The sequence below is a fragment of the Dasypus novemcinctus genome, chromosome 7 (genome assembly GCF_030445035.2).
Source record: "Dasypus novemcinctus isolate mDasNov1 chromosome 7, mDasNov1.1.hap2, whole genome shotgun sequence".
NCBI classification, from domain to species: domain Eukaryota; kingdom Metazoa; phylum Chordata; class Mammalia; order Cingulata; family Dasypodidae; genus Dasypus; species Dasypus novemcinctus.
In genome coordinates this window covers 41,913,829-41,927,584 of record NC_080679.1, presented here as the reverse complement: position 1 = coordinate 41,927,584, position 13,756 = coordinate 41,913,829, and the positions used below count along the sequence as shown (strand labels likewise).

Here is a 13,756-nt window from a genome sequence, read left to right as displayed (position 1 = left end):
GCCTTTTTAACTTAAGCATTCCCCCCCCTTTTTAAAAATTCATGTATAGTTTTATTTCTTACATATTTTATATACAATGTTTTTGATATTTTGGGATGCTGGTTATTTGAACTTTGCTTTAGTAGTAAATCTTTGATTATAAAATTACTGCCGTAAGAACTGTGTGTACCCTGGAAAATCTGTACATTAGACACAGAAGGAAAAAACAAAGGTAAAGGAGAATACACAAACACTCCAGAAGCAGACTCTGGCTGACACTGTTTAGCCTGATTGCCTTTTTGTCCTTTGTTCCAAAGTGAAATCCAGGTTGCCTGTTTTTTTCTCTCCTTTTCCTCATGTTGGCACAAATTCCTCCATTTGTGGCCTCAATAAAAGGTCCTTTTAAAATACCTGGGGCTTGTCACACAACTAATGTGACCTAGTTGAGAGATTTTCTTCCTCAATTAGGGTTAATTAAGCCAACCCATTTCTTAAGTGTGGTAAATTGTAACTACAGGAGTAAAGTATGGTAGAAATAATTTGGGAATTTGGAGAACTTTGAGAGGTAACATTGACTTTGGTAGAGTTCCATTTATTTCAAACTATGTCTGGTTTCTGCCTCTGAATCTTCATTGGAGCTGTTTTTAATCAAGGTCACTGAAAAACTTTTAGTTTCCAAGTCACATGAACACTATCCAACTTGTATCTTAGCTGGCATTTTCTGTTTGTTACTGTTGATCACTTCTTTCTTGAAACATTTTTAAAATTCTTGTTTCTGAAATGTCAACATATCTGCTTTTCTCCATACTACTATGGCCACTCTTTAGTCTTTTTGGAGGAAAACTTTCTAAACCCCCCTCTTAAATGCTGGCATTTCCTTTTTGATCTTTGCCCCCCTCCCCACCTTATTTTTCTTAATTTGCTTATCTTTTAGATAATCTATATGCATGACTTTAGATATAATTTATAAGCCAATAACCCCCAAATTTCTTGTTTCTGTTGGAGATCTCTCTTGAATGAATATCTTGTGCATTTATAAAGAATGTCTTTTTGGGGTCCACAAGGGTGGACTGTGGTGGTTTGAAACTGTAAGTACAGTTTCAAATCCATTAAATCTAATCCATTCCAGTGTGTGTGAATCCATTGTAAGTAGGATCTTTTGATGAGGTTACTTCAATTAAGGTGTCACCATCTCATTCAGGGTGGGACTTAATCCTATTACTTGATTCTGTTAGAGAGAGACCATGAGAGACAGACAAAGTAGCAGAATCAAGACTCTGAAAGCAAATAAACCCAGAAGAGAAGGGAGAGACCAGCACACACAGTCATGTAGCAGAGGAGCCAAGAATTGCTAGCTGCCAGTCTTAGGGGAAAAGCATTGCCTTGATGATGCCTTGGTTTGTATATTTTCTTAGCCTCAAACTGTAAGCTAATGAATTCACATTGATTAAGCCAACCCATTTCATGGTGTCTGCTTTAAGCAGCCTAGAAAACTAAAACAAGGGCTAAACTCTGAAGGAGAGCACCAGCTAACACAGTCAATTTGCAAACAATGGGAAAGGTTTGTTTTTCCATTTGCTTTTTTTGTTAGCGTGTGGCACTCATGGAAATCTCTGTCATGTTAGTAGTTAGATACAAAATTAGGGAACAGATGGCTCAGGGAGGACATCTCAGTTAACACATTAAATACTAAAATGTACAGTGTGCAGAAATAGATTACAAGAGAAACAAAAAAGGAGAAATGATGGCCATGCCAATGAACAAGATAAATTAAGAAACCATCAATGAAGAAGTCCTGACTTTGGACATACTGAACAAACACTTAAAAAATTGCTTTTTAGTATGCTCAAGAAGATAAAGGAATATGTGGAGAAAGAACTAAGGGATATCAGGAATATAATGGATGAACAATATAAGAATCTAAATAATAAAGAGATGAACTTTTAAAAGGAACCAAACAAATACTGAAGTTGAAGACTGTAATATTAATAACTGAAAACTATAGGTATTGAATTTTTCAATAATTGAAATTTTCATTTTTAATGAAATTTGCATCATGAATAAATTAATTTCTCAATAAATAAAAACTGAATTTCTCAAAAAATGAAAAATTTACAGAATGGTTTCAACAGTAGGTTGGCATTTGCAGAAGAATCAGTAAACTTGAAAGACAAGTCAATTGAAATGATTCAGGCTGAGGAGCAGAAAGAGAAAAGAAATGAAAAAATCAAAAAAGTTAACAGGGCCTAAGAGACCTTTGGGGACACCATCAAGCATATCAGTATATGCATTATGGGATTCCCAGAGGAGAAGAAAAAGAGATGGGGCAGAAAAAATATTCAAAGATGTAATAGCAGAAAAGTCCCCCAATTTAACAACAGATATGAATATGCACATTTAAAAAGCCCAACAAACCCCAAAGAGGATAAACTTGAAAGAACCGTGTCCAGACACAGTCAAACTGTCAAAATCCAAGAACTAGCAAAGAGTTCTGAAAGCTGCGAGAGATAAACAATGTATTATTTAAAAGGGTACCCCAGTAAGAATAAATGCCAGTTTCTTATCAGAAACCATAGGGGCAAGAAGGCAGTGGGAAGAAATATTTAAAGTTCTGAAAGGTAACAATTGCCTTCCAAGCATTTTATATTTGGTGAAACTATCTTTCCTAAATTAGAGATTAAGACATTACAGATAAACAGAAGCTAAGAGAATTCATCACCTTTTGATCTGCCCTGCAAGCAGTGCTTAAATGAATTCTGATTGAAAGGAAAGGAGAGTAAACAGTGAATTGAAGAGGCATAAAGAAATAAAGACCTCCAGCGAATGTAACCGTAATGGTAATTATAAATTCCAGTATCATTGTATTGTATTTTTTTTAGTATGTAACTCCACTTTTGTTGGCTTCCTAGAATGAATTAGAATGTTCCTTCCTCTGCAGTACTTTGGAAGAATTTGAGGAGATTGATGCTAATTCTTCTTGGAATGTTTAGTATGATTTCCCTGTGAAGCTATCTAGTCCTGGGCTTTTCTTTGTTGGAAGCTATTTGAGTACTGGTTCTATCACTTTACTTGTTATTGATCTGTTGAGATCTCCTATTTCTCTTTTTTTTCCCTTCCCTACCCTCTCCCCTGCCCTGCAGTTTTTGCTGTCTGTGTACATTCACTGTGTGATCTTCTGTATATATTTCTCTTTTTTGTCTTCTCTTCTCGTCTTTCTCCTGTAGGATTTACTGGGATTTGATCCTGGGGACCTGTGATGTAGAGAGAGGTTCTCTGTCAATTGTGCAACCTCAGTTCCTGGTCTCTGCTACATTTTGCTTTGACTCTCTCCTTTGTCTCTCTTTTGTTGTGTCATCATCTTGCTGCATGACTCACTTGCATGGGCACTGGCTCACCGCGCAGGCACTCAACTTGCCATGCAGGCACTTGTGTGGGCACACGGCTTGCTGCGCGGGCTCTCAGCTTGCCACCCGGGCACTTCTTAACCATGCAGACCTGCTTTCTCTTCTTTTTCACCAGTAGGCCCCAAGGATTGAACCCAGGTCCTCGCATATTGTAGGTGGAGGCCCTATCACCTGAGCCACATCTGGTTCCCTCCTATTTTTCTTTGAGCCAGTGTACACAGTTTGTGTATTTCTAGGAATTAACTCATTTCATCGAGGTTGTCTAATTGTTTGGCATACAGTTCTTTATAGTATCCTCTTGTAGTCCTTTTTATTTCAGTGGGATCAGTAGTATTGTCCCCCTTTCTGTTTTTTATTTTAGTTATTTGTATCCTTTTTCTTCGGTCTAGGTAAAGGTGTGTCAATTTTATTTATCTTTTAAGAAAAACAGCCTTTTGTTTCCTTTATTCTCTCTATTTTTTATTCTCTATTTCATTTATTTCTTTTTTAATCTTTGTTATTTCCTTCCTTTCTGCTCACTGTGGGTATAGTTTGCATTTGTTGTTCGAGTTCTTCCAGTTTTGATTTAGGTCTCTGATTTGAAATCTCTTTAATGTAAAATTAATGAAAGACATTTTTTAATGTTAAGTGTCTCCTATTTATTAACATAGGACCATTGATTTCTCCCTTCAATTCTGCCAGTATTTCTTTGTGTATTTTGGGGCTCTGCTGTTAGGTGTGTATATATTTGTAATTGTTATGTTGTCTTTTCTTTTTTTTTTTAAGATTTATTTTTTATTTATCTCTTTCCCCTCCTCCTCCGCCCCCCCCCCCCAAGTTGTCTGCTCTCTCTGTCCATTCGCAGTGTGTTCTTCCATGTCTGCTTGCATTCTTGTCAGTGGTACCAGGAATCTGAGTCTCTTTTTGTTGCGTCATCTTGCTGTCTCAGCTCTCTGTGTGTGCAGCACCACTCCTGGGCAGGCTGCACTTTTTTTGCATGGGGTGGCTCTCCTTACAGGGCACACTCCTTGCCTGTGGGACTCCCCTGCATGGCACGGCACTCCTTGCATGAATCAGCCCTGTGTGTGGTCCAACTCCCTGCACAGGTCAGGAGGCCCTGGGTTTAAACCCTGCACCTTCCATGTGGTAGGTGGGCACTCAATCTGTTGAGCCAAATCCTCTTCCCTGTCTTTTTTAATTGACCCCTTTATCAGTATATAATGACCACCTTTGTCCTTTGTAACTGTTTTTCACCTGATGTCTATTTTATCTGATATTAGTATAGGTATCCGAGCTCTCTTTTAGTTATCATCTGTATAGTATATATATTATTTTCCTTCATTGTTCTTTTGAACATTTTATGTCTTTGAATTTAAGATGAGTCACTTATAAACCACATATTGCTGGGTCATGGTTTTTTATCCCTTCTGCCAATCTCATCCTTTTGACTGGAGAGTTTAATCCATTTACATATAAAGTCACTACTGATAACGCAAGCCTTTTTTCTGCCATTTGATACTTAGTATTTGTTAATCTTACACTTCTTTGCCCCTCAATTCTTCTGTTAATGCCTACTCTCATATTTATTTGATAGTTTCTCTTATACCATATTGAATCCCTTCTCATTTCTATCTTGGATAATTTTCATATATTTTCCTTGTGGTTACTGTGGTGTTAAAATATCACATCCTAAATACATAAAAATTATATTGAATTTGATATCTAATTGACTTCATTACCATATGCATGCTTTGTTCCTATACCTCTCCAACTCCCCACCTTTTTTTGTACTTGTTATAAATTATGTTTTCGGACATTGTATGTTCAAAACTATAGATTTATCATTACTTTTTATGCATTTGCATTTTAGCACCTGACAGAAATAAGATGTGGAGTTACATACCGAAAAATATAGTACAGTGGTACTGGAGTTTGTAATTACCCAAATGGTTAACTTTGCCAGAGGTCTTTACTTCTTTTCTTTTTTTTTTTAATAATCCATTTTATTGAAATGTGTTCATAAAACATACAGACCATCTAAAGTGTACTGTTGAGGATTGTGGGAAGATGACGTCAGAATAGGCAGGCAGGGCTCAACTCTCTTACAAAAGCAATGGAGAAAGAGCTGAAAGCTATCTGAGGGACCTGCTTTGGTGGTCAACAGACCAGGATAGTGCTATACAACACCCAGGAGTGTGAGGGACAGAGAGACGAAGGACTGGAAACAAATGTGAGTTACCATGGTGCCCGGAAGGACTTCCCTTCCCCACCCAAAAGATACTAAGCTGAGGTAAAATCTCAGTGTCTCACTGCAGCTGAATGAGAGGGGAATAGACATCTTCCTCCCTTTAGCTGTTTCAAGGGAAAAGGGACAGGGAGTCAGGAGGCTTTTCTTAAGTGAATTCAGCCAACAAAGCCAGCTTTGAATCTCAACTCTGGCCAGACCAAAACACAGGAAAGCTGTGACTGAAACATTTCTGTGGAAAGGTGCACTGACTAGCACCATCCGCTGGCTGATCTGGAAATTGCATGTATAAAAACTGGTTTTGATCCTAACTCCTGGGAGAAAATCTGCACCCCATTAGTAAGTCCCTTGCCCGATTTTAGAACTTAAGCTGGGATATTTTATAGACTGAGAATAAGTTGAACCAAATATCAGAGAAGAACTGCAGGAAAACAACAACAACAAAGCATTAGGGAAGAGAGAGAAATTGGCCATCAGAGTAAATTCACCTACATAATCAGATGCCTAGATATCAGCAAAAAATTTCAAGCCATGCTAGAAAGCAGAAGGAGATGGCCCAGCCAATGGAACAAACCAAATATCCTGGAGAGATTAATTATTTAAGACAATAAGGGAAGCAGACTTGGCTAAATGGATAGAGTGTCCACCTACCACGTAGGACATCTGCGGTTCAAACCCAGGGCCTTCTGACCCTGTAGAGCTGGCCCACATGCAGTGCTAATGCACGCAAGGAGTGCTGTGTCACTCAGGGGTGTCCCTCGTGTAGGGGAGCCCCATGCATCAGGAATGAGCCTGGTAAGGAGAGCCACCCAGCATGAAAGGAAGTCCAGGCTGCCCAGGAGTGGCGCGGCACACATGGAAAGCTGATGTAACAAGATGATGCAACAAAAAGAGAAACAGATTCCCAGGCCCTGACAAGAATAGAAGCAGACACAGAAGAACACACTGTGAATGGACACAGAGAGCAGACAGCGGCAGGGGGGATTAAAAAAAAGAGAGAGAGAAATTTTTTAAAAAAAGATGATAATCACAACTCTCCTAAATCAATTCAAGTAATTTAAAGAAAATATGATTAAAGAGGTAAAGGATATTAAAGACACTTGGTGAGCATAAAGAACGATTTGAAAGACTGCAAAGAAAAGTAAAAGACAGAATGAAAGACATGATGGATGAGATTAAAAATACATTAAAGGCATATAAGAGCATATTTGAATTGCTTGAAGACAGAATTAGTGATTTTGAAGATAGAACATGTGAACTGGAAAAGACAGGAGAACAGAAAGAGAAGAGAATGGGAAAAAAATAGAACAGAGTCTCATGAAATTGAATGACAGTGTGAAACACACAAACATACTTATTATTGGTGTCCCAGAAGGAGAAGTGAATGGAAAAAGGGCAGAAAGAATATTTGAAGAAATAATGACTAAAAGCTTCCTAACCTGTATGAAAGGCAAAATTATCAATACCCAAGAAGGACAGCACACCCCTAAACAGAGTAAATCCGAATAGGCCTACTCTGAGATATCTATTATTCAGAATGAGAAATATCAGAGGATTCTGAAAGCAGCAAGAGAAAAACATAGCCTCACATACAAGGGAAACTCAATAAGATTAAGCGCTGACTTCTCATCAGAAACCATGAAGGAGAGAAGAAAATGGTATGATGTTTTTAAGGTACTGAAAAAGAAAAACCGCCAGCCAAGAATTCTTTATCTGGCAAAACTATCCATCAAAAATGAGGGTGAGTTTAGAGTCTTCACAGACAAACAAAAACTGATAGAATGTTACCAAAAAACCAGAATTACATGAGATTCTAAAAGAAACGCTTCAGCCTATAAGAAAAAACACAGGGCAAGAGATTTGGAGAAGAGTGTAGAAATGAAGATTATTAGGAAGGGTAAAGTAAAGGGTGAAAAAACAGACAATAGAATAGTATGACAACAGAGAGCAAAGGACAAAATGGATGAAGTAAGTCATCCATGTATTGTCTTTACAGCAATAACATTGAATGTGAAATGGCTTGAACCCCCCCAGTCAAAAGATATAGACTGATAGAATGGATGAAAAAATAAGAGCCATCTGTATGTTTTATGCAAGAGACACACCTCTGACATAAGGGCACAACTAGGTTAGAAGTGAAAGGCTAGAAAAAAATATTCAATGCAAATAGTAACCAAAAAAGAGCTGGAGTAGTGATACTAATATTGTACAAAATAGATTTCAGGTGCAAAACTATTATAAGGGATGAAGAAGGTCATTATATATTAATAAAAGGGGACAATTCAACAAGAAGAAATAATTGTACTAAATATTTATGCACCTGACTTGAGCGCCTCAATGTACATAAGGCGTGTACTGGCAAAACTGAAGGGAAAATAGATTTCTCTACAGTAATAGTTGGAGACTTCAATAAACTGCTCTTAGAATTGGATAGACCACCTGGACAGAGGATAAAGAAAGAAACAGAGAACTTGAATAATATGATAAATAAACTAGACCTAACAGACATCGATAGAGCATTGCACCTCAAAACAGCAGGATATACATTCTTTTTAAGTGCTCATGGATCCTTCTTCATATGTTGGGTCACAAGATAAGTCTATAAATTTTTAAAGATTGAAATTACAAAGTGTACAATCAATGGCATTTTGTGTAATCAGAATTGTGTATTCATCACTTTAATCAATATTGGAGCATTATCATTTCTCCAAAAAAGGAAATAAACAACAGCAAGTAAAAATACTGTAACCCTTATTAGTCACCTCTCAGTATCCTCCTGCCACTCATAACTGCTAATCTATTTCTGTCTCTACAGTTTATTTTTGTGTACATTTTGTAATGTTAATGTACGTTTGTCTATTTTAGAGAAAGTCATTCTTTTATATATGCACAGGTAACCATACTTATTTTTCACAAGAGCGTTTGCTATTCTATACCGTCTGTCTTAGTTTGTCACATGGCTGCTGATGCAAAGTAGCAGAAATATTTGGCTTTTATAAAGAGGATTTCTTTGGGGTAGAGTATATAGCTCCAAGGCTATGAAATGTCCAAATCAAGACACCATCAGAGATTCTCTCTCCAGAGTCGGCTACTGCTGATCCTGGTATCGCAAGAAGGCAGGTTTGCTGACCCCTTACTGTTTTGTCCTTGAACCCAGCCCTGGATCATGGCTTCTTGAGCCTCTCAGGGCTTCTCTCCTTGAGCTCAGCCGTTGATAGTACCTTGAGTCCTTTCTTTCACATGGCGAGATGAAATATGGCAGTTTCTTATCTCTGTCTCTCTATGTCTCTGGTTTTTTTTTTTTTTTTTTTTAAAGATTTATTTATTTATTTATTTAATTCCCCTCCCCCGGTTGTCTGTTTTCTGTGTCTTTTTGCTGCGTCTTGTTTCTTTGTCCGCTTCTGTTGTCGTCAGCGGCACGGGAAGTGTGGGCGGCGCCATTCCTCGGCAGGCTGCTCCCTCCTTTGGCTGGGCGGCTCTCCTTATGGGTGCACTCCTTGCGCGTGGGGCTCCCCTACGCGGGGGACACCCCTGTGTAGCACGGCACTCCTTGCGCGCATCAGCACTGCGCATGGGCCAGCTCCACACGGGTCAAGGAGGCCCGGGGCTTGAACCGCGGACCTCCCATGTGGTAGACGGACGCCCTAACCACTGGGCCAAAGTCTGTTTCCCTCTATGTCTCTGTTTATATCAGACTTAGCAAGATGGCAGAGACCCAAGCTGGCTCATTCCTCACCGATGAAGTCTAGTCAAAATCCCTAAAGCAATCTTATCAAGTAATTCAAACCCCTTAACTGAATTTAATGCAATCAAAGTCTTATACCCACAGTAATGGATTAGCAGTCCCATGTTTCATTTTTTAGCTTTTTCTTCTAATGACATACATGGGCTCAGAGTTTCCCTTACAACCAATATCATAGCCATATATTTGTGCTGCTTATTACAGACAGAATGATGTGCTTTCAACATTTCTATTCATTTCTAAACAATTTTTAAAAAAACAATTCTGCACAGATTAAACCTCAGCTTTCCATTCTCTAAACTCGTATTTTCTGGTGACTTGTGTTCTAGCTGTTAATTCCATGGGTTTGCTCATTACATTCAGTGCTTGATTATGAAATCATACAATATTTGGTTTTTATTGCATCTGACTTGCTTCACTTACTTTTTTTTTTTTATCCTTCCCCCTTCCAGCTTTTTGCTTGCTGTCTGCTTTCTGTGTCCATTTGCTGTGCATTCTTCTGTGTATTTTTTAAAATTTTATTTATTCTCCCCCTTGCAGTTTGCTTGCTGTTTGCCCTCTGTGTCCATTCTGTGCTTTCTTCTGTGTTTTTGCTTGTCTCCCTTTTTGTTGCATCATCTTGCTTCTTTGGCTCTCAGTGGTGCCTGTGGGCTGGCCGCTCTCTGGGGCGTGCAGGCAAGCCTGCCTTCACAAGGAGGCCCCGGGGTGCAAACCCAGGTCCTCCCATATGGTAGATGGGAGTTCAGATGATTGAGCCACAGCCGCTTGTTTATTTATTTGTTTGTTTGTTTATTTCTTCTCTTCCCCACCCTGCTCTCTGTGTCCATTTGCTGTGTGTTCTTCTGTGTCCACTTGTATTCTTGTCAGCGGCACCCGGAATCTGTGTCTCTTTGTTGAGCCATCTTTCTGCACCAGCTCTCTGTGTGTGCAGCGCCCCTCCTGGGCAGTCTGCACTTTTTTCACACTGGGTGGCTCTCCTTACAGGGCACATTCCTTGCACGTGGGGCTCCCCTACACAGGGACACCCCTGTGTGGCATGGAACTCCTTGCGTGCATCAGCACTTTGCATGGGCCAACTCATCGTGTGGGTCAGGAGGCCCTGGATTTGAACCTTGGACCTCCCATGTGGTAGGTGGACGCTCTATCCGTTGAGCCAAATCCGCTTCCCCCTTTTAAGTGTTCTAATCCACTGCCTTCTTGCCCCATGGTTTCTGATTAGAAATTGGCACTTAACCTAATTGGCACTCCCTTGTGTAGAGTATGTTGCTTTTTTCTTCCAGCTTTCAGAACTCTTTTCTTGTCCTTTACCTTTAATAATTTGATTAATATGTGATGAATGAATTCTTCTTCAGATTTACCTATTGGTGTTTTCTGGGCTTCTAGGATGTGCATATTCATGTCTTTAGCTATGTTTGGAAAGTTTTTGGTCGTTATTTCTTTAAATATTCCTACTGCCTCTTGCTCCCTCTCTTCTCCTTCTGTGACGCAAATAATGCCTATTTTAGTACACTTGATGGTGTCCCAGGGGACTTTTATGCTATTTTAGTTTTTTATAATTCTTCTTTCTTTCTGCTCCTTACCCTGTCTTTTTCCACTTGTCTTCAAGTTGCTAATTCTTCCTTCTGTAAGCTCCAGTCTTCTGGTGAAACTCTTAAGGGAATTTTTTCCTTTCAATTATTGTGGTTTTAAACTCCAGTAGTTCTGTTTCCTTGCTTTTTGAAATTCCTGTCTCTTTATTGAGATGCTCATTTATTCATTATTTTCATGATATCCTTTAGTTCTCTGTATTTTCCTTCATCTACTTGAGCATTTTGGAGGTCTTTTTTGTTTAAGTGTTTAGTATAGGCAATTGCCACCTCAGTTACCGCTGGAGCCACCCACCCCTCGTCAGCTGCTGCTGAGCTGCTCCTGAAGCCTAGCTGAGGAGGCTGCAGCCCAGAGTCCACTGCCTGTGCCCCGAGCCCACTGCTGCACCACCCCCACCGAGGACACCATGGTGCCATGGTGAGGCTGATATTCCACTAGTCTCTGGCGCAGAAGGAGGCCAAGAAGAATGAACCCAAGAGCAGTGAGGAGGTACTCACATTCCTCCTGACACCGTCACCATGGACTGCAAGATCCCAGATGAGGTGGTATCAGTTGACCAAAGAAGAGCTGGGCATTGCTGTATGTGCTTTCAACTAGCATTTTGCTTATGGATGTCATCCTGGGAGGAACATACCTGTACAAATATTTTGCACTTCAACCAGATGGTATGTACTTCTGTAGAATAAAGTACATCAGAGATGACATCATGCTAAACGAAACTTCTGTGGGTATCCCAGCTGCTTTTTACCAGACAATTAAGGAAGATAAAGTTGAATTCATCAGTGTGTCTGTCCCTGAGTTTGCAGATAGCAGTCCTGCTAACAGGTTCATGACTTCAACAAGAAACTCATAGTCTATTTAGATCTTAACCTGGATAAGTGCTTTGTGATCCCTCTGAACACCCCAGTTGTTAATGCTGCCAAGAAATCTGTTGGAATTTTAAATTAACAATCAAGGCTGGAACCTATTTGCCTCAATCCTATCTGATTCATAAACACCTGGTTATCACTGATCACATTGAATATGTTGATAGCCTGACTTTATTTATCGACTGTTCCATGACAAGGAAACTTACAAATTGCAACACAGAGAAACCATGAAAGGTATTCAGAAACACAATGTTTGCAGTTGTCTTACTATCCGGCATTTTGAAAACAACTTAGCTATGACTGACAGTTTGAGATTCCTTATGAATCCCATAAAGCAAGATTATTTTTTTAAACTGGTCTGTTCCTCTTGGTATGATACCCTTTGATTGTATTAGATTCAGCTTGGCTTTGATTAAATTAAATCAAGATTAGGGCTTTGAATGATCACATCACTAGGGCGCGCTGGGTTGAGTCCCTGCCCTCTTGGTAGGCTGTGAAAATGGACACTCGCACAGAAGTAGAAACACAGGACAAGATATATGGGTATAGAGGGAGCTCCATAGACATGGAAGAGGATCCAGAGACTCTGGGAAGAGAGATAAACCATCCTCGAAAGAAACAAGCCCTGGGAAGAGAGCTGAGCCCTATGCTAGCCTACAGCCAAAGTCAGAAAAGCTGGGCAGATAGAGCCTTAGGAGGAAAGACGGAGGTTGAACCCTCGTAGATATGCCCGTCATTTTGCGTCAACACATGGCCAATGACTTGGGTGAGATTCTCTGAGACTAATACAGAATACAGATTTTAATATCAGCTTCTTGAATTTTTTTGCAGTTGTAGGAGGTATAACCCTGAAAACATTTCTGTCACTACATTGCTTAACTTGTCGTAAAGTAGCAAATAATAACATAAAATGATAAAATATTTGTAAATATTAAGAATACTTATGAACTCCATAATACTATGAAATTTCCCCTGTTGAGTTAGGTCGCCCCCTCCTCTCCTTTTAAAATAATAATAGGGAAGAAATCCTAGGAAGATGAAATCACCATAAGAGAAATGTTTATAAAACCTTTTGATTGTAATAAAACAGCACTGTTTCTTTATCAGTGGTTAATGCAATCTTGATGATAAAGACAAATCTCAGTTGTGTAGAGAACCTGCTAATCATATCTTATAGAGGGGAAAATCTCTAGGATATAATTCCTTCTAAAATTTGTTAGCATAGTCTTTTCTTCATATGAAACTCATAATATAAAATCTCTTACATAATGTGGTCAACAATATGTTTTTTAAAAAATTTGAATGCTTGTTGACATAGCTATTATGATGAAGTAATAATCGCTCTTCTCTGGTATAGGCCAAAGTTTCTTATAATTTAGATTTGTAAACTTGCTGACAGTCATTAACATTTTAAAATTTTATTTCTTTGGTACTACTTATCACAATTTTTTTGAAAACAGTAACTGGTAGAGAAGAAACCCATGTCAGTGGGTAAAGCCAGGTTAGGAGACATTGACCTTCATTCCTGGCAGTCTTCTTCCTCATTTCAGGAATGAGGTAGTCAGAATCACTGTGGATTCACCACCATACAGCAGGGAAATTAAACCTTTAAAATGGGGAGGGGGACATATTTAATGTAAACTTCCTAGCCCCTTATTATACAAAAAGGAAAGTTGTCTTGAGAAATTAACTTAGTCCAAGTTCTGCAGTAATAAATTATGATGCCAATATATCTTACCCAGGTTTTATAGTTTAAGTTCACTGTTTAGTCAATAGAAAAGTACTTTCTATACATTAAATATAGAAGAATTATAGGTTTTATTGACATACATGCATACTTGATGGAGATAATTGATTTGATTCCTTAATGTATAATAACATTGTTTGGAATCTTATGAACGCTTAAGTCCCCAAATATACTGTATGATGCTACAGATATCTATGATTACCT

The 13,756-nt window shown here is 38.8% G+C and overlaps 1 protein-coding gene and 1 pseudogene across 2 annotated transcripts in view; both read left to right on the top strand.

The window, feature by feature from the left end:
- NBEAL1 (neurobeachin like 1) overlaps positions 1-13,756 on the top strand; it is a 254,607-nt gene that overhangs the window by 109,450 nt on the left and 131,401 nt on the right. The gene's annotated exons all lie outside the window — the stretch shown is intronic.
- Positions 11,266-12,191, top strand: LOC139439341 (integral membrane protein 2B pseudogene; annotated as a pseudogene).